The sequence below is a fragment of the Podarcis erhardii genome (genome assembly GCF_964252035.2).
Source record: "Podarcis erhardii genome assembly, chromosome: 4".
In the NCBI taxonomy this organism is placed as follows: domain Eukaryota; kingdom Metazoa; phylum Chordata; class Lepidosauria; order Squamata; family Lacertidae; genus Podarcis; species Podarcis erhardii.
The window spans coordinates 9041730-9066767 of record NC_138508.1 but is presented as its reverse complement, the minus strand read 5'-3'; the positions used below and the strand labels follow the sequence as shown (position 1 = coordinate 9066767).

Here is a 25038-nt window from a genome sequence, read left to right as displayed (position 1 = left end):
GAACTATATACAAAATGGATAAAGACAATGTGAAAAGTTAGAGACGACATAAAAAAGCCGGAAGGAGGAAGGAGGGAAGTCAGCTCTTAGGACCAAGTACAAATGTAAAATGTAATGTAATATGTGTATGTATAGTATGCAACTAAATAACTAATAAAGATTATCTTTCAAAAGAAAGAGGCTAGACATTCCATTTTGGCGACTGTAACCTTGGTTTAAGAAGCTATTTGGGGCCTAGGTTAAATATCTGAGTTTCTAACACAGCCTCCAAGGTGCTCAAGGTGGCCGTACATTTGTTCTCGTCCCCACAACAACCTTGTGAGGCAGGTTAGGACGAGAGAGACTGCCTAGGCCCAGGGCACCCAGTGAGCTTCATGGCCGAGTGGCGATTCGAACCCGTGTCTCACAGATCCCAATATTCTTCTAACCACTACACCACACTGGTTACGTAGAATCATAGAATCATAGAATCATAGAGTTGGAAGAGACCACAAGGGCCATCGAGTCCAACCCCCTGCCAAGCAGGAAACACCATCAGAGCACTCCTGACATATGGTTGTCAAGCCTCTGCTTAAAGACCTCCAAAGAAGGAGACTCCACCACACTCCTTGGCAGCAAATTCCACTGTCAAACAGCTCTTACTGTCAGGAAGTTCTTCCTAATGTTGAGGTGGAATCTTTTTTCTTGTAGTTTGGAACCATTGCTCTGTGTCCGCTTCTCTGGAGCAGCAGAAAACAACCCTTCTCCCTCCTCTATGTGACATCCTTTTATATATTTGAACATGGCTATCATATCACCCCTTAACCTCCTCTTCTCCAGGCTAAACATGCCCAGCTCCCTTAGCCGTTCCTCATAAGGCATCGTTTCCAGGCCTTTGACCATTTTGGTTGCCCTCCTCTGGACACGTTCCAGTTTGTCAGTGTCCTTCTTGAACTGTGGTGCCCAGAACTGGACACAATACTCCAGGTGAGGTCTGACCAACGTGAAGTTGCTCTGTGGCAGGTTGCACCAGACTGCATTAAAAAGTCCCAAACACCGTGAAGCATTTCTGCTTAACAACGCATTTTAAAAATATGCTGCTAGATACATTGCATTAGACTGTTAACAGTTTCATGCAAAACACCTGGTATGGGTGTATAAATATGCTAAAAAGCCTATTTAAGTAGAGAGGGGGAATTAATAGCTGTTCAGATGCTCAGTTGTGGGTTGGTGGGGTAAGAATACGCCTTCTCCTCTTGCATCGTATATTTGGTCCCTGTCCCTGAACCCATTTCCCTCTAGATTTGCCTGCTAAGTCCCATCAATCAGGGTTTATTGGGATGCAAGAGACATATTCTGCTTATGCTCATACACAAACAGCTGTGGGCTTAGGAAATTTACACCCAGGGAAATGGAGCATCTGTTCCATTGTGTTAAAAAAAAAAGGAAAAGTCAGATTTTCCCCCCCCAAAAAGGGGGGGTGCAAAAGCTAAATGGGGAAAACACGGAGGAATGTTGCTTTGAGCAGAATGCTAAAGCGGGTCCTCCCTTAAAGAGGGCACATATTGCGGTGAGACCTGGACAACCGACACCCTGTGTTGTGGGTGGGTATGATTGCTCAGCCACAATACCCAATTGGTAGGTCCCTCGAAGCTGGGTGCAATCTGGCCAATGGAACGCAGTCCAAATGGTTTGAGGGACCTATTTATGCCCATGCACGGGACCCAGAGCTTCCTCTTTTGGCGCATGCATTCGGAACACGCGCCCACCTCTCCCTACTTTTAGGGCTGTGAGCTTGACCTTGCTATGCTGTCGTGTGTCGTCTGTCATTGGGACAGGGGCACGACAGGAATTTCCCCCCACTTGGCTGATTGGCTGTTGCCTTTTGGGTTTCGCTTGCTGCATAGCAAATCGTCACAACTTGTAAGGTTGCGGATAGGCTCTGGTTCAGGTGATAGGGATGGGAGAAGGCTCTCGCCATCCCTATGTGAAGGGTATTCCGTTAAAGGAATCCAGGGACTCGATGGTTTGGTCAACCCCTGAGAGGGGGTTGTGCCCGTGCCGGAGTCCAGGGGGACATTTGGGTGGCAGAGTGAGCCCGTTCCCGGCTTTCCGCTTATCCAGGTGTTCACCCTTGGCTGACCTATGCTGGTGCCACGGGTCAGCGCTACCTGCATGGCTGGGAGCTAGTCGAACCAGAGTCTATGCAACCAGTCAATTGCTGTAATCAATAAAGTAGTGGCCTAAATTCTGCCAAAAACCAAACCAAAAATTTGAGTCAAGTGTGAATTTATTTAGGGGGGAGGTTTCTGGGTCTGAACACGCAAAAGGAGGATACTGTAGGGTTGGGGAAAGTTCAGAGAAAGGCAACTGAAATAATTGAGGGGGTGAAGTGACTGCCCTGTTTGTTACAGCAACTGGGAATTTTTAGTTGAGAGAAATGCAGAGTTAAGAGGAGACCGGGAAAAGGTGTACAGTATAAAAATTATGTATGGTGTGTTGTAAAGAAAACTTTTTTATGCCCCTTGGGGACATGCAACAAAGCTGAACACTGGGAAGTTCAGGACCCGCACATCGAAGTATGTCTGCACACAGCGCGTCTTTAACCTGCGGAACTCACCGCCACAAGGTGTACTGATGACCAACTCGGATGGCTTTAGAAGCGGATTGGAGAAATTCGTGGAGGATAAGGGTACGTGCTACATCCAAGTGCCAGAGTGCTAGGCCTCAAATGCCAGCCAATGAGTATTGCAGGTTGGGAAAGCGCCGCTGCACCTCAGGTCCCTGCCTGGGCGTTTCCCACAAGGCATCTTGTGGCTCCTGTGAGAGAACAGGACGCTGGACGAGACAGGCCTTTGGACTGATCCGGCAGGCTTTTCTTATGTTCAAACACAGAGCTGCTCCAGAGTGAACGCTCTGCGTCAAAGCTGCCAAAATCTCCGCTTGGTCATGAGCTGAGCCTTCGCCAGCAGCCAAAGATGACAGCATTTGCAGCCCAGGATCATCATATAGGCAGTTGCCACAATGGAATGTCTAGGCATTTTTTTGCAGTGAAGTTGTTTTGTATATTATTATTATTATTATTACTTCTACAGTGGATCCTCGGGTTGTGAACGTGATCTGTGCGGGACTCACATTCGCAACCTGCAGTGTTCGCAAAGCGCAGTGGCGCGTCTGCGCACAAGCAGGTTGCGATTTGGCGTTTCTGCGCATGCGCGACCGCCGAAACCCGGAAGTAACCCGTTCCGGTATTTCCAGGTTTCGGCAGTCCGTCACCCGAAAAAACACAACCCAAAGCGTCTGTAACCCGAGATATAACTGTATTATTATTTCTATACTGCTTTCTATTTCTATAATGCTTTCTAAGAAAGCAAGAAAATTTCAAAGTGGTTTACAACCCATTAAAACATCAAATAAAGCAAATTCAAGCTTCAAGGAATCTGGGGAACCGGGTTCGCGTCTCCGCTCCTCCACATGCAGCTGCTGTGTGACCTTGGGCCAGTCACACTTCCTTGAAGTCTCTCAGCCCCACTCACCCCACAGAGTGTTTGTTGTGGGGGAGGAAGGGAAAGGAGAATGTGAGCCGCTTTGAGACTCCTTAAAGGGAGTGAAAGGCGGGATATCAAATCCAAACTCTTCTTCTTCTTCTTCACCAACCCAAAGATCACGACGTGGTCGCAATTGGACCCATGCCAGTAGCAAAACACGCCTGACACCTGGCTAAATTCTAACACTGATCTCGGGTTCCCCAACAGTGTTAGAAACTAGCCAGGAGCTAGGCGCATTTTGCGACTGACGTGGGTCCAATTGTGACCACGTCGAGATTTCTGGGTTGGCAGGTTGGCAACTGAGAGCTCCACCTGGCTGGTCCCACCAGCTTCCTTAAGCAGGTCAAAAGAAGAGATTATTTATTGCATTTATATCAAACCTTTTTCTCCAAGGGGTACATCCCCCCTCCTCAGTTAATCCCTACGACGATCCTGTGAGGTAGGTGCAGTGGCTGATTCCAAGGTCGCCCAGTGAACTTCAGGGCAGTGTGGGGACTTGAACCCGGAACTCCCAGGTCCTAGTCCAACACTCTAACCACTACACCACACGGGCTTCCCAGAGTCCTTCTGCTATGGCGCAGCCCTATAAATTAAGTAGGTAAACATGGGGGAAGCAAAAGGTCACTCAGAGAAGGATCTGAAATATTTTCAAGGAAGCTTGAATTGGTTTTATTTAGGATTGCTTGATTTGATGTGTTTTTATGTGTCACAAATTGTTTTTGGTTTTCTTTAAAATGTAAAGCGGTATAGAAATGAAATTAATAATAATAATAATAAATTTCATTGTAGGAAACAACAAATCAGTCTAACTAGCATAATTTATATTCCCGATACAGTGGTACCTCGGGTTAAGTACTTAATTTGTTCCGGAGGTCCGTTCTTAACCCAGAAACTGTTCTCAACCTGAAGCACCACTTTAGCTAATGGGGCCTCCTGCTGCCGCCGCGCTGCCACAGCACGATTTCTGTTCTCATCCTGAAGCAAAGTTCTTAACCTGAAGCACTATTTCTGGGTTAGCGGAGTCTGTAACCTGAAGCGTATGTAACCTGAGGTACCACTGTATTGAAATCATTTATAAAACTTATAAAGAAAGAAATTAAAATTATGTTGTGGTTGTTTGTTTGACTTCTCCATTATTTGCTTGTTTGCTTGTATGTTTGTTTTCCCATAAATGTATTTACTTTAAATCAATAAAGATATACTTTAAAAAAGGGGAAGCCCATTTGTAGGCAGCTCAAAGCCATTTCTCAAGTCCTCCACCACCTTTTAAATGCCTGTATCAGGTAGTCCAGTTTCACACCCATCTGAAGGGGGGGGGGGGTCCAAAAGGCTGAAAGAGAGCAGTTACCGAAGGCCACCCAGCGGGCGGAAATCTCTGCTTAGCCGAAGTGAGGATTTAAAAGCTCACAGTTCAATGTTCTTCCTCGCTGCGCGACGCCACCGACACCACCTTGCAGTTATTTAAGGACAGCCTTAGAGCAGATGAGAAAAGGAATCCTGAGAAGGAGGCAAGGCATTGCCACAAATTTTTTTCTGCAGCTCCATGCACACACAGGCCCTTCCTAATTTCCCACCTCTGCTCATTAATCCGATTTCTTTTATTTCCTTTGGACAGCTCGGGAACGCTTCATTCCCAACCTTTCATATCCACCGTGTCAATAGGATTCTTCCAATCCATTACAGGGCAAGTGGAGCACTTCGCTTCGCCTCGCTCGCTCCATGGCTCCCAGGCGAGCTCGGAAACCCCCAGTAGAAATACGCACAGGGTCGAGGGCATGGGAGCGACAGGCGCCCGCAATTGGAGCCTGGCTGCCCAATTTCTCTGCAAAGGGGTCCTGTTGCGGAAGAGGCCAGCTGATTCTTTAAAGCAAGCAAAAGACGACCTCTTTGCCAGTATGACAGCGGGGGGGGGGGCGGGAGCTCAAAACATAGATAAAATTGACAGTTCAAAAGAAGAAACTAGTGTACACAATACAACAGCATGCCTCATCAGGCTTGCCCAAATGATAAGGTTTTTGGCAGGCATTGAAACCAGGGCAATAAAAGCACAGGCATAATATCAAGTGGCAGGGAGTTCCAGAGGGACAGGGGCTGCCACATTAAAAGAGAGATTCCTTGCAACATTATTTGGCCTGGAGCCTGGAGTAGCTGCCTTCCTCTGCTCCGGAGAGGGCTTTGGCATAAATCACATCCCTTCACCGTCCGCAGAACCAGCACACAGGTCCCACCTTTGCCAACATCTCCCTCCCTCCTGCCCCGAGAGAGAAGTGCTCAGATCTGAAGGCGCTTTCAGCTGTAACATCTCCATGGTGCCATCAGCTTGTCCTAGCCATCAGGCTTATTAAGACATTAAGGAAGGCTCTTAATTGCTCACGTTGACCCAGCCCACTCCTCCTGGGTAAGCTGATGAGGTACCATTAATCTTGCTCAGGTGGTCTAGGATATCCGTACAGATAACACCCCCAAAATCTGTCTCCTGAGAAATCTCTATGTGAGACAAAAAGCTACAGTTAGAACTGGATATGGAACAGCTGATTGGTTCTAAATTGGGAAAGGAGTACGGCAAGGCTGTATATTGTCTCCCTGCTTATTTAACTTATATGCAGAATTCATCATGCGAAAGACTGGGCTGGATGAATCCCAAGCCGGAATTAAGATTGCCAGAAGAAATATCAACAACCTCAGATATGCAGATGACACAACCTTGATGGCAGAAAGTGAGGAGGAATTAAAGAACCTTTTATTGAGGGTGAAAGAGGAAAGCGCAAAATATGGTCTGAAGCTCAACATCAAAAAACGAAGACCATGGCCACTGGTCCCATCAGCAGCCACAAAATTAAAAGACGCCTGCTTCTTGGGAGAAAAGCAATGAAAAACCTACACAGCATCTTAAAAAGCAGAGACATCACCTTGCCAACAAAGGTCCGTATAGTAAAAGCTATGGTTTTCCCAGTAGTGATGTATGGAAGTGAGAGCTGGACCATCAAGAAGGCTGATTGCCGAAGAATTGATGCTTTTGAATTCTGGTGCTGGAGGAGACTCTTGAGAGTCCCATGGACTGCAAGAAGATCAAACCGATCCGTTCTGAAGGAAATCAGCCCTGAGTGCTCACTGGAAGGACAGATCCTGAAGCTGAGGCTCCAAGACTTTGGCCACCTCATGAGAAGAGAAGACTCCCTGGAAAAGAGCCTGATGAGTCGGACATGACTAAACGACTAAACAACAAAACACCCCCAAAGAAATCTGAGGAAGACTGCTTTAAGTTCTATTTAGGTGTCAAGCACAAATTTAAAAAGAAACACAAACCAAATGTTTTGACCTTTACAAAACATTGTGGCTGGGGTGGAGAAGCAGAGCAGTGTTCGAAATTCACCAGGCGTGTTTTCACAACCGACTTATCAGCCACTGGCTCCCGGGTCGAAAGCCAGGTGCAAAACGCGCCTGGTGCCTGGCTAATTTCGAGCAGTGCTGGCAGCAGACAGCCATGCCGGTTCAGGGTGAAGGTGGGAGTCGTAGTTCAAAACAAGAACAGCGCCAGTGTAGGGCAGTGTCAGACTCAGACCTGGGAGTAAGGTAAAGGTAAAGGGACCCCTGACCATTAGGTCCAGTCGTGGCCAACTCTGGGGTTGCAGTGCTCATCTCGCTTTATTGGCCGAGGGAGCCGGCGTACAGGTCATGTCGCCAGCATGACTAAGCCGCTTCTGGCAAACCAGAGCAGCGCACGGAAACACCGTTTACCTTCCCACCAGAGCAGTACCTATTTATCTACTTGCACTTTGACTGCTTTCGAACTGCTAGGTTGGCAGGAGCAGGGACCTAGCAACGGGAGCTCACCCCGTCGCGGGGATTCGAACCGCCAACCTTCTGATCGGCAAGGCCTACGCTCTGTGGTTTAAGCCACAGGGAGACCAGGGTTCAAATCCTCACTCAGCCATAGAAAACTTGTTGAGCGTGTCCTTGGGCCAGACACTGCCTCTAAGCCTAACCTACGTCGCAGGATTGTCATGAGGGGGTAAAATGGGCAGGAGGGAGAACCATGTGCTTGAGGTCCTTGGGGGAAAGTTGGGATATTGACGTGATCAATAATAGAACATCTGGAGGGCACCAAGTTGGGGAAGGCAGACAGGGTAGCTAACAGGAAAATAAATTGCACTAACAAATGTCAAGGGAGATCTCTTTTGAGTTTGGGATATTCCCGCTGGCATGGAAACATCAGCTCCCCGCAAGGATGATCGTACATTTGCCTCAAGACTTCTGTGCAAATTCCCACGAGGGATTTGCACAGGTCACTGTGGAAACGCTATAGGAAGATGTGGCCTTTTGGGTAGAGGGTGAGACCATCGCAGCCACCTCTCCTGTCCAGATTCGGCCAGGGAAGAAGAGAGACAAATAGTTCCGTCCTAAACTAAGTGAAGCAGAGATTTATGGCACGAGCGGAACGAAGTCAGCCGAGCGAGCCAAGAGACGCTCGTCCAAGACGTCGGGGAAACATTAACTTCAAAAATACACATTCTGCTACAACCCTGGACACGCTGAGCATCAGTTTTAATGGCAAGCCAGTTCCAAAACGCTTTGGCAGAAAGGAGCAGGAAGATGAGGGAGGCGTATGAACAACCATATTTTTCGCTCTATAGGGCGCACCGGACCATAGGGCACACCTAGTTTTGGGGGGGGGGAAATAAAGGGGGAAAAGCCTGAGCTTCCCCTGACCCCAGCCCCCAGAACAGGTCCGGGAGTGGTGGCAAGCGCTGCGGATAGCTGCCTGAAGCCTGGGGTGCGCAGCGCTGCACTCCCCGGGCTTCGGGCTGCAGGCTACTATCTGCAAGCCTTCGGAACCCAGCGGGAACTCCCGCCGTGCTCCAAAGGCTTGCGAATAGCTTTCTGAAGCCTGGAGAGTGAGAGGGGTCGGTGCGCACCGATCCCTCTCGCTCTCCAGGCTTTCGCCAAAGCTTGCATTCGCTCCATAAGACGCACACACATTTCCCCTTCATTTTTGGAGGGGGGAAAGTGAGTCTTATAGAGCGAAAAATACGGTAATCACAGAACGGACTTCCCAGTATAATACAGGGGTGGGAAACCTTTCACAGCCCAGGGACCGCCTTCCTTCCTAGGCAAGCTTTCAGGGGCCACATGCAGGTGGGCAAGGCTAGAAGCAAAAGTGGGAGGAGCAACAAATTTTCTCATGCATCCATCTCTATTCTCCATCCAGGCAAACAAGGAATATCATCCTCAGAGTGCAAGGACAAGAGAAAACACTCAAGAAATTCTGTGGAGAGAAGAGGCAGGGCTGAGGACGGAGCATGGCCTTCAGAGAGGTTTGAGGGCCACAAGGCCTCAGCCTCCCTATCCCTGACACATGGTCCTTTACCCAAAACATGAGTGGATCTCACACTTTGTCAGATCCACTTCGCAATTTTTGCTAGAACCCCCACATTTCTATTTTTCCAGTTGTTGATTATTATTTCGTAATAATCATTTATTTCGTAATAATAATAATCATTTGTTGATTATTATTATTCTGGTGCTGGAGGAGACTCTTGAGAGTCCCATGGACTGCAAGAAGATCAAACCTCTCCATTCTGAAGGAAATCAGCCCTGAGTGCTCACTGGAAGGACAGATCCTGAAGCTGAGGCTCCAATACTTTGGCCACCTCATGAGAAGAGAAGACTCCCTGGAAAAGACCCTGATGTTGGGAAAGATGGAGGGCACAAGGAGAAGGGGACGACAGAGGACAAGATGGTTGGACAGTGTTCTCGAAGCTACAAACATGAGTCTGACCAAACTGCGGGAGGCAGTGGAAGACAGGAGTGCCTGGCATGCTCTGGTCCAGGGGGTCACGAAGAGTCGGACATGACTAAACAACAACAATGTCGTGATTGCGTTTCAGTTTATGTAACCCACCTGGGCAGGTGACTGTGGGATGAAGCACAAAACGGAGGCCAGAAATAGAAAAATAAATCAACAAACAGCACCCAAGCACAAGCAGGTGAAAAAGATGTTAGGGGCTTCCAGACTGTTGTTATTTTCAAGGCAGGGGAAGGCGGGCAAGGAACAGAATGGGACAGTCAGGTTGAGCAGTAATATCCGATTGGGAGGCCTCGCACACAAACCCGCTTCCCTCCACAAAAAGATTGTACTTTTTTCTTTTTTTGCTATTACGGAAGTGATGGGGAGATGCAGCAAAAAAGGTGGAACAACACTTGTTTCACGCAACTTCGTCTAACCTCCCTGCGAACGTATCAGGATAAACACACAATGCACAGATCACCTGGAAGCAGCCATACAGTTAGAAGGAAAGAACAGGGTGTGGCCAGAGCACCTCCTGAACCCTAGGAATTTGCTTTCAGAGCAGAGATGAGCTCACAGGCCTTTCACACACATGCAAAATCCACTTCTAGTCACATCGCTTCGTTTCAGCCACCAAATTGGGTGGGAGAACCTAGTTCTGTTGCTGTCAACCAACAGAGTCCAGTCTCCGTTCATCCCTGCTTCACAGTAGCATAAGCAGAGGTCACAGCCGCTCCATAATATTTAGAGCCCTCTTGTACCACAGCCAGGACTTCCCCCAAAGCATTCTGGGAAGTGTAGTTTCTCAAGAGTGGTAAGCATTGGTGGGAGACCCCCTATTTCCCTCACAGAGCTACAACTCCCAGAGTTCCCTGGGAGAAGGGACTGCCGGTTAAACCTCTCTGCAAATTATATAGCTCTGTGAGGGGAATAGGGGGTCTCTTTACACCTCTCCGTAGCCTCAGCAAACTACATCTCCCAGGATTCTTTGGGGGATGCCATGACTGCTTAAAGCAGTAGCGTAGTGCTTTAAAGGTACAGAGCAGATGTGGTCAGAGACAACAAGTCCTAGCCCCAAAGCACTTACATTGTAGATTTGGGCAATGAGGAGCCAGAGATCTTTGAGCCATGGTTCATTCAATGTCCAGTTCATTCATTTAAATGGTGCAGCCCGCTACCCCCACCCCGTGCCAAAGAGGATGGGTTGCCACCTTTTCTCTCCCAACAGGGCTGCTGTGCAGAAGTTCAACTACTCCCCATCAGGGTATTGGGATGCTGAGGGGGTAAGGAAGGGGGTGAGCTGCACCTGATGAACATCTACCTACCGTGCAACCAACACAGCACAAGAGACTTAGAGGAATGAAAAGAAGTCATAGAATCATAGAGTTGGAAGAGACCACAAGGGCCATCGAGTCCAACCCCCTGCCAAGCAGGAAACACCATCAGAGCACTCCTGACATATGGTTGTCAAGCCTCTGCTTAAAGACCTCCAAAGAAGGAGACTCCACCACACTCCTTGGCAGCAAATTCCACTGTTGAACAGCTCTTACTGTCAGGAAGTTCCTCCTAATGTTTAGGTGGAATCTTCTTTCTTGTAGTTTGGATCCATTGCTCCGTGTCCGCTTCTCTGGAGCAGCAGAAAACAACCTTTCTCCCTCCTCTATGTGACATCCTTTTATATATTTGAACATGGCTATCATATCACCCCTTAACCTCCTCTTCTCCAGGCTAAACATGCCCAGCTCCCTTAGCCGTTCCTCATAAGGCATCGTTTCCAGGCCTTTGACCATTTTGGTTGCCCTCCTCTGGACACGTTCCAGTTTGTCAGTGTCCTTCTTGAACTGTGGTGCCCAGAACTGGACACAGTACTCCAGGTGAGGTCTGACCAGAGCAGAATACAGTGGCACTATTACTTCCCTTGATCTAGTAAAGTCGATCGCTTTACTCAAGGGAGGTGGCACCATCTTCAGTACAGCCCCTCTCAGAGAGGATAATTCACATATAAACACAAACAATGCATATAGCCCACCACAACCCAAAGACCAGCGGCAAGGAATAACAAGATACAGGAATCTAAGTTGGGTGATCTCTCTCCTGTTTTGTTTAACAAAAAATGCACCTGAGAATGCATTCCTATGCATGCCCTACTTACTTCGGAGTAAGCCCCACCGAAGGCAGCTGTACCTGCCTACCAGCAAACTTGCATAGATGGAACGGAGTTGAAATGGGATCCGCAGCCACTCCTAGGGTTGCCAACTTTTAACCTTGCCTCCGTGGCTACGCCGGCACAATTCCGCCTTTCTGCGCTTAGCAGGCTACCCCGGCCGAGCTCCTCTCAAAGCCACAGGAGCAGAACCACCCGGGCAAGTTGGCAACCCGAAGAACCTCACACTTGCGCGTATCCAAGCCGCGCGTTAAGGAGCGCTTCTTCTGCGCTCTAGGGAAAGCCACTAACACCGGGGTTGAAAACAAGGCTCGATTCCACAGACCCCATAGAGCACCCCCACTCCAACCTAGCCCACGTCCCCGAGCGCGCAAAAAGCCTGAGCGCGAGGAGTCCCCGGCGCGCTGGGTTTTTGGGGAAGGGGCGCGCAAACCGCGCCTGGGCGTCCCGGCGAGGCGCCGCGCTTACCTTGGCTCGCCTCGGTCGCGAAACGCTCCGGCTCCGGCGGGCACTTGTGGGGCTGCCTCGGCGCCTTCCTGTAACCTCGGCGCGCTTGTGTAACCTCGGCGGCGGCAGCGGCGGCGGCGGCACCTCGGTGCCTTTGGAGAGGCGAGGCGAGGCGCGGCGCGCCGGGCGCAAGCGACCCTTGGCCGGACTCTGCCGTGTTCCTCTCGCGCGCAGCGGCGGCCCTGCGGGACCCAGAGCCGGGGAAGGGCGGGGAGCGGCCGGGCCCGTCTCTTGCTTCTCTCTCTTTCCCCCCCGAGGCTCTGCGCTCCGGGCAGGCGGCGGCGGCGGAGTTGCCGCAGCGCCAAGGAGCGGAACAAAAGCGAGCTCTCCAAGGCGCCCCAGCCGTGCGCCCTCCTCCTCCTTCTCCCTCTTTCCCCCTTCTCCCGCTTCTCCTAATCCCGGCCGGCTTGGCGGCGCTTCGGCTACCCCGCTCGAGTAGCCCCGGGCTGGGTCATCGCGGCTCCGAGCCACCGGGCTTCCAGGACGGCCGAGAGAACCGCGTCTGCTCCAACCCGGGCGCCCGAAGACGAGCGAGGAGAGGGAGGAAGCAGAGGCGGAGCTCTCCGCGCCCGGACCCGCCCAGCCACGCAGCCAGCCAGGAAAGCGGAGACTATAACGCAGTTCAGCCCCGGGACCTTTCTTTCTCCCCGGCGGGAAGGTGATTTTGGCCCGTTTTCAGCCAGGAAAGGGTCACGGCAGGCAGAGAGTCCGGGGAGACCCAGCCTTCAGCCCCGGCACCTTTCGGTTTGGGAACCGTTCGCTTTCCGGTCTCAGCCAGGTAGGGAAGCGTTTGGTTTCCAGCAACATTCAGCCCCGGGACCTTATATTATTAAACCGGGGGGGGGGGGCGGGGCGCAACTTGAATAAAATATTGGGGGGCAGGTAAGCCTAAGCCCCGTCCCACATAATCGATCACAAGACACGGCGCGCGCACACTATTTGAATGGCAATGTTTATTAACTGGGGGGGAGCTGCCCCCCTACAAATATTTTATTGGGGCAGCCGAAGGGACCTCGACCCCTAGGAGTTGGCTTCTATGTATTAAACCTATTATGTACTGAAGTTCTCACCCTGGGCCAGCAGGGGGAAATACTGTAGATAGTTTTCACTCAGGTCCACATATGCAAATAAGGGATTGAAAGTGACATTCAGTGATTGGATAGTTACAGAAAGTTGTTACTGTTGCTTTGTAAAAAGGTAAAGGGACCCCTGACCATTAGGTCCAGTCATGACCGACTCTGGGGTTGCGGTGCTCATCTCGCTTTATTGGCCGAGGGAGCCGGTGTACGGGTCAGCATGACTAAGCCGCTTCTGGAGAACCAGAGCAGCGCACGGAAACGCCGTTTACCTTCCCGCTGGAGTGGTACCTATTTATCTACTTGCACTTTGATGTGCTTTCGAACTGCTAGGTTGGCAGGAGCAGGGACCGAGCAACGGGAGCTCACCCCGTCGCGGGGATTTGAACCACCGACCTTCTGATCGGCACGTCCTAGGCTCTGTGGTTTAACCCACAGCGCCACCAACGTCCCACCGTTGCTTTGTAGTGGAGCTCTATATAAGCAGGCTGGCTGAACCCTTCAGTTCAGTTCAGTTCTGGCCTGTGAATAAACAAGAGCTGTTTGAAGAATTGCTGCCTCGGCCTGCATGCATCCAGAGAGGAAAGGGTTGCTACAGTAAGCAAACTTTTGCTGCTTCCGAGGAAATCAGCCCCAGCACCTATTTTTCAAACATCTCCCAGCATTCATCCCTGTAGCACAGAAAGATTTTGAGTTCAGCTGGGGAACGCAGGAAGCTTTGTGTAGCCGTTTAGCTCAGTATTCCCAGCACTGGCTGGCAGCAGCAGCAGCAGCTCCAGGATTCCCAGCCGTGCCAGGAGATTGAACCTGACACCTTCTGCATGCAAAGCAGATGCTCTAACCACCGACTTACAGCCCTTCCCGGAAGATACAGGAAGCTGCCCCCTAACAGAGTCAGACTACCATATGGACCTCAGTATTGCGCGCTCTGACTGGCAGCATCTCTCCAAGGGGACATTCTCATCTTTACCTAGGGATGCAGAGGATTGAACCTGGAAACTTCTACATGCAAGGCAGGTGCTCTGTTCCTGACCTCCTTCAGCCCTTCCCCAGGAGCCATAGGAGCCAACTCTTTGTCTTTGTCCCCCAATAAAATAATTTGAGGGGAAATCAGAAGAAGTACCAACATTGAAAAGACTGGCAAAATATTTTTTTTGAAATGATTGAATTAACAAAAATGACGTCAACAATTAGAATGCAATCTAATCAAAATCTCAAACAGGAATGGAAATGTGTAGAAGAATACACGACCAAAAGATGCTCCAACAAGAATTTGTTGATATGTATAGACAGATTTCACAAAGCTAAGCTAAGCTAAGCAGATATATAAGATTGAATGATTAATTAAGATACAAAATTACAATCTCAATAATAAAGTTACAAAATAATAACGAGGAAGTCACGCACGGGTGGAGGGAAGACACAGGGCAAGAAATAAGAAATGGATACATAACGAAATGTGAAAATGTGATTTTACGAATATAATGTATATGTATCAATATGTAAAGATTGCATATATGTATTCCAACATTAATAATAAATAAATTGATGGGCATTGCCATTCAAATGGAGGGTGCGCACTGCATCATGCAGCGGCGTAGCGTGGGTTGTCATCACCCGGGGCAAGGCAAGTAATTTGCGCCCCCTAACCCGGGGCAAGGCAAGTAATTTGCACCCCTAACCTGCTGCCGCTGCCAGCTTCTTCTTGCTGCTGCCTGGGCTGGGGTATTTATGGTAAGGTAGCCACGGCGGCGGCGGCGGGTCCATGTCAGGTGATCTGAGGCGAGTTGCCGCTGGCGCTGCCGCCCAAACGACGCCGCTTGCCCAGAGGAGGAGGAGGGCAGAGAGGCGAGGAAAGTGCAACATGGCCCAGCAGCTGCAGCAGCGGCGGCGGGGCTGTGAGGAGGGGCTGCCTGGCGCGCCCTCCACGGCCCTGACGCGTGGGGACCGCGGCCGGCGAGCGCTGAGAGCCGCTGCCTGCCAGACGCCTTCAGCCCGGCCGCACGCACAGCTCGTCGGTTCCGCGAGACATGGGGCTCTGCTACAGCCTGCGCCCGAGGCTCTTCGGTGACTCCGGAGGCGGCGAGCGTGCCCTCCCAGATGTTGCGCCCGGTGCGGCCGGCCCCCCCTGCACCCCCCACGCTATGCCACTGGCACCATGTGATCAGTTATGAAGCGCAGGGCTTACTGGCTCCCTCTGCCCATATTTTAGTCAAGTCGGGGAAGTCCAGGGCAGCACTTTGGATCTCATTGAAGTCCAGAGAGGGCTTCCCCTACAGACCCTCCAACATTTCTCTGATAAAAATAGGGACGTCCTATTCCATAATTATAATTTTACTATTTCAACCTACATTTGCTCCCAGTACTTTTTTGAGCACAATTAAAAGTCTTGGTGCTGACCTTGAAAGCCCTAAACGGCCTCAGCCCAGTAGACCTGAAGGAGCGTCTCCACCTCCATCGTTTGGCCTGGACTCTGAGGTCCAGCGCCGAGGGCCTTCTGGTGGTTCCCTCGCTGCGAGAAGCCAAGTTACAGGGAACCAGGCAGAGGGCCTTCTCGGTGGTGGCACCCGCAGCTCAATATACAGACTGATAACCTTAATTCTGTCTTCCTCCTTCATATTTTTTTTGCATGGTTTTCTTTACAGGTTTCAAGGCAAAGAGATAACTTAAAAGGTTCAGAATCTGCAGCTTATCAGGAACAGGGACCGGATCCTGTCCTTTACAGCAGTGTTAGCAGCGACTGGCGCAAGGTCACCCAAGGTCAGCCTAGGTACTAGGCTGACACTCTAACCACTACACCACACCACCGACCTAGGATAAGCCTAATTGCTTTAGGAATCCAGGGATTTACCAAGTCAGATCATCACTGGTCCACCTTGCCCTATATAACCTGCACTGATTGGCAGAGGCTCTCCAGGGTTTTCAGATATTCACATTCCGTACCTGGAGATGCCAGGAGCTGAACCTGAAATCCGTGGCATGTGAGACAGATGCTCAACCGTTGGACTGCAACCCTTCCCCCTATAGGCCTTGTATTTCCAGCGACGCGGAATAAGCTCTGTCAGATGTCGCATCAAGTCTGCCAGCTGGGCTGGGTTGCCAAAACAGACTTTTGAAGAAGGAAATAATATTTCTGAAGCACCTGGTAGCAGCCAAGGAAATCCAACATATGGGGCTGACCTTGAAAGCCCTAAACGGCCTCGGCCCAGTAGACCTGAAGGAGCGTCTCCACCCCCATCGTTCTGCCCGGACCCTGAGGTCCAGCTTTGAGGGCCTTCTGGCGGTTCCCTCCCTGCGAGAAGCAAAGCTACAGGGAACCAGGCAGAGGGCCTTCTTGGTAGTGGCGCCCGCCCTGTGGAACGCCCTCCCATGAGACGTCAAGGAAATACAGTGGTACCTCGGGTTACAGGCGCTTCAGGTTACAGATGCTTCAGGTTACAGACTCCGGTAACCCAGAAATAGTTCCTCAGGTTAAGAACTTTGCTTCAGGATGAGAACAGAAATCGCGCGGCGGCAGCAGGAGGCCCCATTAGCTAAAGTGGTCCTTCAGGTTAAGAACAGTTTCAGGTTAAGAACGGACCTCCGGAACGAATTAAGTTCTTAACCCGAGGTACCACTGTAAACAACTATCTGACTTTTAGAAGACATCTGAAGGCAACCCTGTTTAGGGAAGTTTTTAATGTTTGATGTTTTATTGTGCTTTTAATTCTGTTGGGAGCCGCCCAGAGTGGCTGGGGAAACCCAGACAGATGGGCGTGGTTTAAATAAATTGTTGTTGTTGTTGTTGTTGTTGTTGTTGTTGTTGTTGTTACTACTACTACTACAGTGGTACCTTGGGTTACATACGCTTCAGGTTACATATGCTTCAGGTTACAGACTCCGCTAACCCAGAAATACTACCTCAGGTTAAGAACTTTGCTTCAGTATGAGAACAGAAATCGTGCTCCAGCGGCGCGGTGGCAGCGGGAGGCCTCATTAGCTAAAGTGGTGCTTCAGGTTAAGAACAGTTTCAGGTTAAGAACGGACCTCCAGAACGAATTAAGTACTTAACCCGAGGTACCACTGTACTACTACTAATACTACAAACTCACTCACATGTGCACTGTACGTACGATTTAAAGTACATACGTACCACTTTTAACAGCCAAGGCGTCCCCTAAAGAATCTTGGGAACTGTAGTTCACCTCTCACGGAGCTACCCTTAACAAACTACAGTTCCCAGGATCCTTTGGGGGAAGCTTTAAATGGATGGTGCCACCATCTTGCCACGATGCACCGGCAGCTGGGAGGGCTAAAAGCACCTTGGTCCAGACCTGAGCAGCCTGCTTGCATGCACAGCACCACACCTCAGCCCATGAGCAAACAGCGCTCAGCTGGCGCCCTGGCATTTTCAGCCGGTTCCTCTTGCCCTGCGGCTTGGGCACCCTGTGGCTGTTCAGACCACCTCCTCCCTTTGAAGCTGCACCGACTGGAGGCAAAGCAATTACCGCAAACACAATGGGAGAATTTCCGTCGCTCTCTCCAGCAACAGCAGGCGGATAATAGGATCAGCGCTTCGGCCGCCTTCCCTCGCTCAGCAGCCGTCATCGCAGCCTCCGGAGCACACCATGTGCAGCGGCAGATCACCTTGCGCGAGGTGTCAGGGGAGCCCAGGAGGCGCTCTGTGAAACGCACACACTCTGCCCTGCAAAATCTCCAGGCCAGCATGCATGCTGTCGATATCTATGGGTGTTTTCTTCCATTTTATTATTCATCGCATTGTAGTGTTGGAAGGGACACCGGGGGTCATTAGTACAAAGCCCCTGCAAGGCAGGAATCTCTTGCGCAACATGTGCCTCGAACCCACAGCCCAGAGGTTAAGAGTTTCATGAAGAGGGCCTTCTCGGTAGTGGCGCCTCCCTGTGGAATTTCCCTCCCTTCAGATGCCAAGGAGATAAAGAACTTATCAGAGGAGCTTATCAGAGCTTGCAGGGCAGCGTGCAGTTTGATCCATCTTTTAGATTTAGGGGAGCTAGTCTCAAACATTTGTTGGGGGAGACCTAGGTTTTTTGTGGGGGGGAGTTATTTGTCCTGTCTTCACGCTTCTTATGATGGAGGACCACTGTAGCCAGCCCCAACGACACGTTCTCAAGATGGAGAGTGAGGGAACAGCTGCAGTCGCCTGCGGTTCCTGCGCAATGTTTGCCATCTTGCCAAAGGTTGCAGGCAGCTTTACCTGCTGCAATTGCATGTTGATTGCCCTCTTAGAAGACAAAGTCCAGCAACTGGAGGAACGTGTAGCTACGCTCAGGGGCGCCGACTTATAAAAAATATTGGGGGGGCGGGGGCCCATACCGACTTATAAAAAATATTGGGGGGGCCCAAGACCTCCAAACCGCTGCTGCTGGGGGAACGAAAGGGGCGAGCCCCGGGCTGCCCCGACCTTAAGTGAACCTGTGAGGGCCCGCCCTTTGCGGCAGCCGATTGGCTGCCGCCGTGGGCGGTGAATATTAATGAGCTAGGGGGAATCCCCGCTTCTCGCAGGGCTGACGCCAGCCCCGCGAGATTGTTGATGGGTCGAGAGCCCGCAACCCCACCCCCTCTCTAGATCGGGAGTGGCTTTGTTTTAACTCATTACTGAATGTATTTTAAAAGGTAACTATCGTCAAACAAGGAAAATAAAAAATACCAACATAATTTTGTGGTTTTACAAAGCATAATATAACTAATAATTTTCTTAAATTATTGGGGGGGCAGAGCCCCCCCAAACGAATTTTTGAGGGGGCTCGGGCCCCCTCAGGCCCCATGGAGTCGGCGCCTATGGCTACGCTCCAAAGAATTAGAGAGCTGGAGCTCTTCTTGGAAGCAACAGAGCACACCGTCTCCACCAAGGAGGAGACAGGGGACTCCCCTGAGAATGAGGCTAGTTCACCAACACAGGAGCTAGATACATGGAGAAACGTGACTCAAAGAAGTAGGAGGCCCAGGGTTCGCTCTGATTGTTTAGAAATACACAATCGCTTTGAGGTCCTCTCCCCTAGCATGGAAGACGAAGAGCAAACTCCATTTGAGGATCTCTCCCTCATTACAGTCGATCAGGTATATGAAGACGAGCAGCAAAGTTTAGCCTGGAGAAGAGGAGGTTAAGGGGTGATATGATAGCCATGTTCAAATACAGTGGTGCCCCGCAAGACAAATGCCTTGCAAGACGGAAAACCCGCTAGATGAAAGGGTTTTCCGTTTTGGAGGCGCTTCACTAAACAATTTTTTCTGTGGGGTTGCTTCGCAAGACGAAAAAATCTTGCGAGTTCCCACGTTTTTTTTCCGCTTTCCCCCCCCTTTCCTAAGCCGCTAAGCCGCTTATCAGCTGTTCCGCTGATAAGCCGCCTCTCAGCTGATCGCTAAAAGCCGCTAGACCGCTAATAGCGCTAATCCGCTAAGCCGTCAATGGGCTTGCTTCGCAAGACGAAAAAACCGCTAGACGAAGAGAATCGCGGAACGGATTAATTTCGTCTTGCGAGGCACCACTGTATATAAAAGGATGTCACATACAGGAGAGAGAAAGGTTGTTTTCTGCTGCTCCAGAGAAGCGGACACGGAGCAATGGATCCAAACTACAAGAAAGAAGATTCCACCTAAACATTAGGAAGAACTTCCTGACAGTAAGAGCTGTTCGACAGTGGAATTTGCTGCCAAGGAGTGTGGTGGAGTCTCCTTCTTTGGAGGTCTTTAAGCAGAGGCTTGACAACCATATGTCAGGAGTGCTCTGATGGTGTTTTCTGCTTGGCAGGGGGTTGGACTCGATGGCCCTTGTGGTCTCTTCCAACTCTATGATTCTATGATTCTATTCTAACTACAATGGCACCTCGGATTAAGAACTTAATTCGTTCTGGAGGTCCGTTCTTAACCTGAAACCGTTCTTCACCTGAGGTACCACTGTAGTTCAATTTCTGTTCTCATCCTGAAGCAAAGTTCTTAACCCGAGGTAATATTTCTGGGTTAGCGGAGTCTGTAACCTGAAGCGTATGTAACCTGAAGCATATGTAACCTGAGATACCACTGTACACAACTTTTAGAAGTCATCCAAAGACAGCCGTGTATCGGGAGGTTTTTAATGTTTGATTATTTTACTATGTTTTATATCTGCTGTAAGCCGCCCAGAGTGGCTGGGGGAACCCAGCCAGATGGGCAGGGTATAATTATTATTATTATTGTTGTTGTTGTTGTTGTTGTTGTTGTTGTTGTTGTTGTTGTTGTACCTCAGGTTACATACGCTTCAGGTTACAGACTCCGCTAACCCAGAAATAGTGCTTCAGGTTAAGAACTTTGCTTCAGGATGAGAAAAGAAATCGTGCTACGGCGGCACGGCGGCAGCGGGAGGTCCCATTAGCTAAAGTGGTGCTTCAGGTTAAGAACAGTTTCAGGTTAAGTACGGACCTCCGGAACGAATTAAGTACTTAACCCGAGGTACCACTGTATTATTACATTCTACTGACTGAGGTATCCCGGCTATATTTATGACTGATGTTGTGGGTTAGGTGGCAGGGTCAGTCTGGATGATGCCCTGAATCCCTTCCAATTATTTGAGGCTTTTTTTGAAAAGTTTTTTAAAATTAATATTTCATTTTGCAATGGTATATAAAACAGAAAGAAGTGTTATAACACCAGACGGAAATTAAAAAGATGAAAAACTAAACTATTAAATAGGCACATAGAGTGAGTACAATTGCATGTGGGTTAAAATAACAAAGTCCAAGTAAAGACTATCAGTGTTATCTACAGAACAGTAATTATAATTTTATTATTTATACCCCGTCCATCTCTGAGTTGCCCCCAATTATCAGATTATCAAGTCTAGTCCCAGATTTGCGAGGTTTGTGACGAGAAATGATGGTTCCGCTGCACGTGTCCCAAAAGAATGCCAAATCTTACGAAAAGTCTCTGGGGACTCTGATCCTTGTCGAAATCTCAAATTATGGATGATTTTATCCATTATATTCCAGAGTGAGGGGTACCAAGTGCCCGGTGTAAGATTTGGGGCTGTTTTCCCTATCTCTTCCAGTTCTTCTGGCCCAATGAGGGTTCGAATCTGAGATAGAAGACTGCCGAACTAGTCAGACAAATTTCTTTATATGACAGTGGCCTTGTCACTTAAGTATACTCATCAACATCCCAAAAGAATGAGCAAGGTTAGAAGAGATACAATGTAGGAGCGGCACCCTCTACCGACTATTAGGGCTAGGCAATATATCATCCAAAACTGGTTTGAAGTCCATATCGTGATTATCGGTTTCACAATTTTTGACCTGGCAGTATATCGCAAATCAAGATGTGTGTGTGTGCTGTGCAAAAATCACAAAAAAACCGTGAAGCCAGCCAATGCCTCTACATAGCTCCATCTTTATTTCAGGCATTGTGATATAGGTAAAGAACCCCTGGACAGTTAAGTCCAGTCAAAGGCGACTATGGGGTTGCAGCGCTCATCTCGCTTTCAGGCCGAGGGAGCCGGTGTTTGTCCACAGACAGCTTTCCGGCTCATGTGGCCAGCAGGACTAAACGCTTCTGGGTGTGATGGCCTGGGATTCCGATTCAGAGGCTGAACCGGAGGAATCCCAGCCTGCACAGGAGTCCCCGCCTCCAGGGCCGGCTGAACTGGGGCAGGGCCTTGATTCTGAAGCGCCTGCACCTGTGCCGGATCCTCAGGAGCAGGCACCAGGTGATCCCACTCTGGCTTCAGAGGTGGTTGAGGACTCAGTGCCTACAGGTGAGTCTCGCCCTGGGCCCAGTAACCCTTCAGCCTCTCCTGAACTGCAGAGGCTCAGGGCAGAGAGGCGAAGGGAACTGGTTTCTCCCAGGAGGAGTGCTCGCCTTAAGGCCAGGAGAGGTGGGGCTCCCGGGGGCCGGGACCACCCCTGGCCTCAGAACAGATAAAGGCCAGTCGGCCCGGTCCCAGGTTGTAGGAGCAACGTCGTTGATGAGTACCTGTTTCTGCCCGGACCCAGACCTGACTCTCCAGTGCTCCTGTGATGGCCTGGGATTCCGATTCAGAGGATGAACCAGAGGAATCCCAGCCTGCACAGGAGTCCCCGCCTCCAGGGCCGGCTGAACTGGGGCAAGGCCTAGATGCTGAAGAGCCTGCACCTGTGGCAGAGCACCAGGAGCTGGCCCCAGGTGAAACCCTTCAGGCCCCAGAGGGGCTTGAGGACTCAGTGGCTACAGGTGAGCCTCCTCCAGGGCCCAGTAACCCTTCGGCCTCTCCTGATCTGCAGAGGCTTAGGGCAGAGAGGCGAAGGGAACTGGTTGCTCCCAGGAGGAGTGCTCGCCTTAAGGCCAGAGGAGGCGGGGCTCCTGGGGGCCGGGACCGCCCCTGGCCTTAGAAGAGGATAAAAGCCCAGTCAGCCCGGTCCCAGGTTGCGGGAGCAACGTCGTTGTTGGCTTTGGACCTTCCTGTGTTCTTGATCCCTGCTTGGCCTCCTGTTCCTGACCATCCGGTGCTCCTGTTCCCTGCTCGGCCTCCTGTTCCTGACCATCCGGTGTTCCTGTACCCTGCTCGGCCTCCTGTTCCAGCGTTCCTGTTCCCCGCCCGGCTCTCCGCCTCGGACCTCGCCCCTCTTCGTGTGGACTCAGACTACGCTCAAGGTACCTTTCCCCCGGGTCCAGCACAGTTTGCTCCCGCCACACCCGCACTCCCCCTTCGTTGGGGTGCGTTCGGGAAGAGCCAGAGGCCATGGCTGACCAGGTGGCTGCGCTGGTGGCTTTGGCCCAGAAGAACCAGGCCTTGACTCACACCGTGCAGCAGCTCAGCGACGCGGTTACGGCACTTCAGCAGCGCTTGGAAGCCCTACCGGCTCCTGGGGCCGACGCCCCGGCTCCTGGCAAGTACCCAGTGGCTTTGCCCGAGAAATTTGATGGAGCCCCGGCCAGCTTTCCCATGTTCCTCGCCCAAGCCAAGCTGTATATTCAGGGGCGAGCCCGGAACTTCCCTGACGACCGCACCAAGGTGCACTTTTTGATTAGTTTGTTAAAGGACCAGGCGGCCAAGTGGGCGTTGCCGCTACTCAGGCAAGACTCCCCCTTGCTGGCAGACTATACGGGGTTTTGCAATCTTTTGGAGGCCGCGTTCGGCAACCCCCAGAAAGGGAGTCAAGCCAACCGGGCGATTCGGCAGTTGAAACAGGGCGAGTCCACGGTGGCCGCATATACCACGGAGTTTCGGCTGTTGGCACAGGACTTGACCTGGAACGACTCGGCATTGCGGGACCAGTATCTCGAAGGGCTTTCGGACGAGATACTGGACCAGCTGGCCACAATGGAACGCCCCACCACGCTAGACACTCTCATTCAACGGAGTCTACAGATAGACGACCGGCTGGAGGATCGTCGCCAGGCCCGGGGCCGACGACACCTCCAGTTCTCGGCACCAGTTTCTTCCGGCAGCCCCACGGTCACAACTGAGTTATCGGAGGAGCCTATGCAGCTCGGGGCAGTGCGGCCACGCCTTTCCCCCGCAGAGAAGGTGCGGCGTCGGGAGGGGAATCTATGTCTCTACTGTGGCGGAAGTGGACACTACGCTCGGTCCTGCCCTGAGAAACGCCAGCCGCAGGGAAACCGCCAACCCCCAGTAGCTGATGGCCCTAGCTACCGGGGGTCCCAAACAGCGCAGAATGGGCCCGCACCAATGGACTTGCAACATCTTATGGTTCCGGTACGTTTATACCCTCCAGGTGGGCCCTGGATTCTTACCCATGCTTTGGTGGATTCAGGAGCAACCCGTTCTTATATGGACGCTGCTTTTGCTGCCCATCATCAGGTGCCACTTCGGAACAAGCCAGAACCGGTCCAGGTGGAAGCAATTGACGGACGGCTTCTACGTTCAGGAGCCGTTACTCAGGAGACCCAGCCCCTGGTCCTGTGTCTCCAGCAGCACCGGGAGTTGCGAACTTTGGACATTGCCTCTATGCCCCGGTTCCCCCTCGTGCTCGGGATGGACTGGCTGGAAGCTCACAACGTTCAGATTGACTGGGTCAAACGGACTGTGCACTTCCCAGACCCATGTTCCCATGCTCAATCCGAGACGCTGGCGGCCGCGCCCACGGAGGAGGCAGCACCCACGCTCCCAGCCGTGTACCAGGACTACCAGGACGTGTTCGAGGAACGGGGGGCAGACCAGCTGCCGCCGCATCGGCCTTTTGACTGCGGCATAGACCTCCAGCCCGGAGCGCCCTTACCAGTGAGTCGCTTATATTCTCTAACAGAGCCAGAGCGCGAGGCTTTGCAGGACTTCTTGCGCAAGAACCTGGAGCGTGGGTTCATTAGGCCTTCCACCTCGCCTACCGCGGCACCAGTGCTCTTTGTTAAGAAGAAATGTGGGGAACTTCGCCCTTGCCATGATTACCGAGCCCTGAACAAAATTACCATCCCAGACCGGTACCCCTTGCCCCTTATCTCGGAGTTGCTGGAGCGGGTGCAAGGGGCACAGGTTTTCACCAAGCTGGACCTCCGGGGGGCCTACAACTTGATTCGGATCCGAGCCGGGGATGAGTGGAAGACAGCATTTGGGACCCGGTACGGGCAGTTCGAATACTTGGTTATGCCTTTCGGTTTGTGCAACGCGCCTGCTGTGTTCCAACGCTACATCAACCACGTGTTCCAGGACTTGTTAGACAAGTACGTGGTGGTGTACTTGGATGACACACTGGTTTACTCCCGTGACCCGGCTCGCCATGAGGGACATGTCCGGACCGTGCTGCAGCGCTTGCGTGAGCACCGTTTGTACGCAAAGCTCAGCAAGTGCGAGTTCCATCAGCGGACTGTGGACTTCCTTGGACACCGGCTCTCTCCAGATGGGGTGCAGATGGACCCTGGGAAGGTGGCAGCGGTTCGAGAATGGGCGGCACCCCGGAACCGCAAGGACCTACAGCGTTTCCTGGGGTTCGCCAACTACTACCGGACCTTCATCGCAGATTATGCTCATCGCACCACCCCGTTGACCCGGCT

At 51.2% G+C, this 25038-nt stretch overlaps 1 protein-coding gene across 2 annotated transcripts in view; it reads right to left on the bottom strand.

Moving 5' to 3' along the window:
- The window catches only part of GDPD5 (glycerophosphodiester phosphodiesterase domain containing 5), a 194500-nt gene extending 182417 nt beyond the window's left edge, over positions 1 to 12083 (bottom strand). The window contains exon 1 of one of the 2 annotated variants that reach the window (XM_081860460.1): positions 11948 to 12083. The gene's annotated coding sequence lies outside the window, so the exon portion shown is untranslated. The remainder of the gene's footprint in view (positions 1 to 11947) is intronic. The other variant, XM_081860461.1, reaches the window with a different exon arrangement.
- Between the last annotated feature and the right edge of the window lie 12955 nt (positions 12084 to 25038).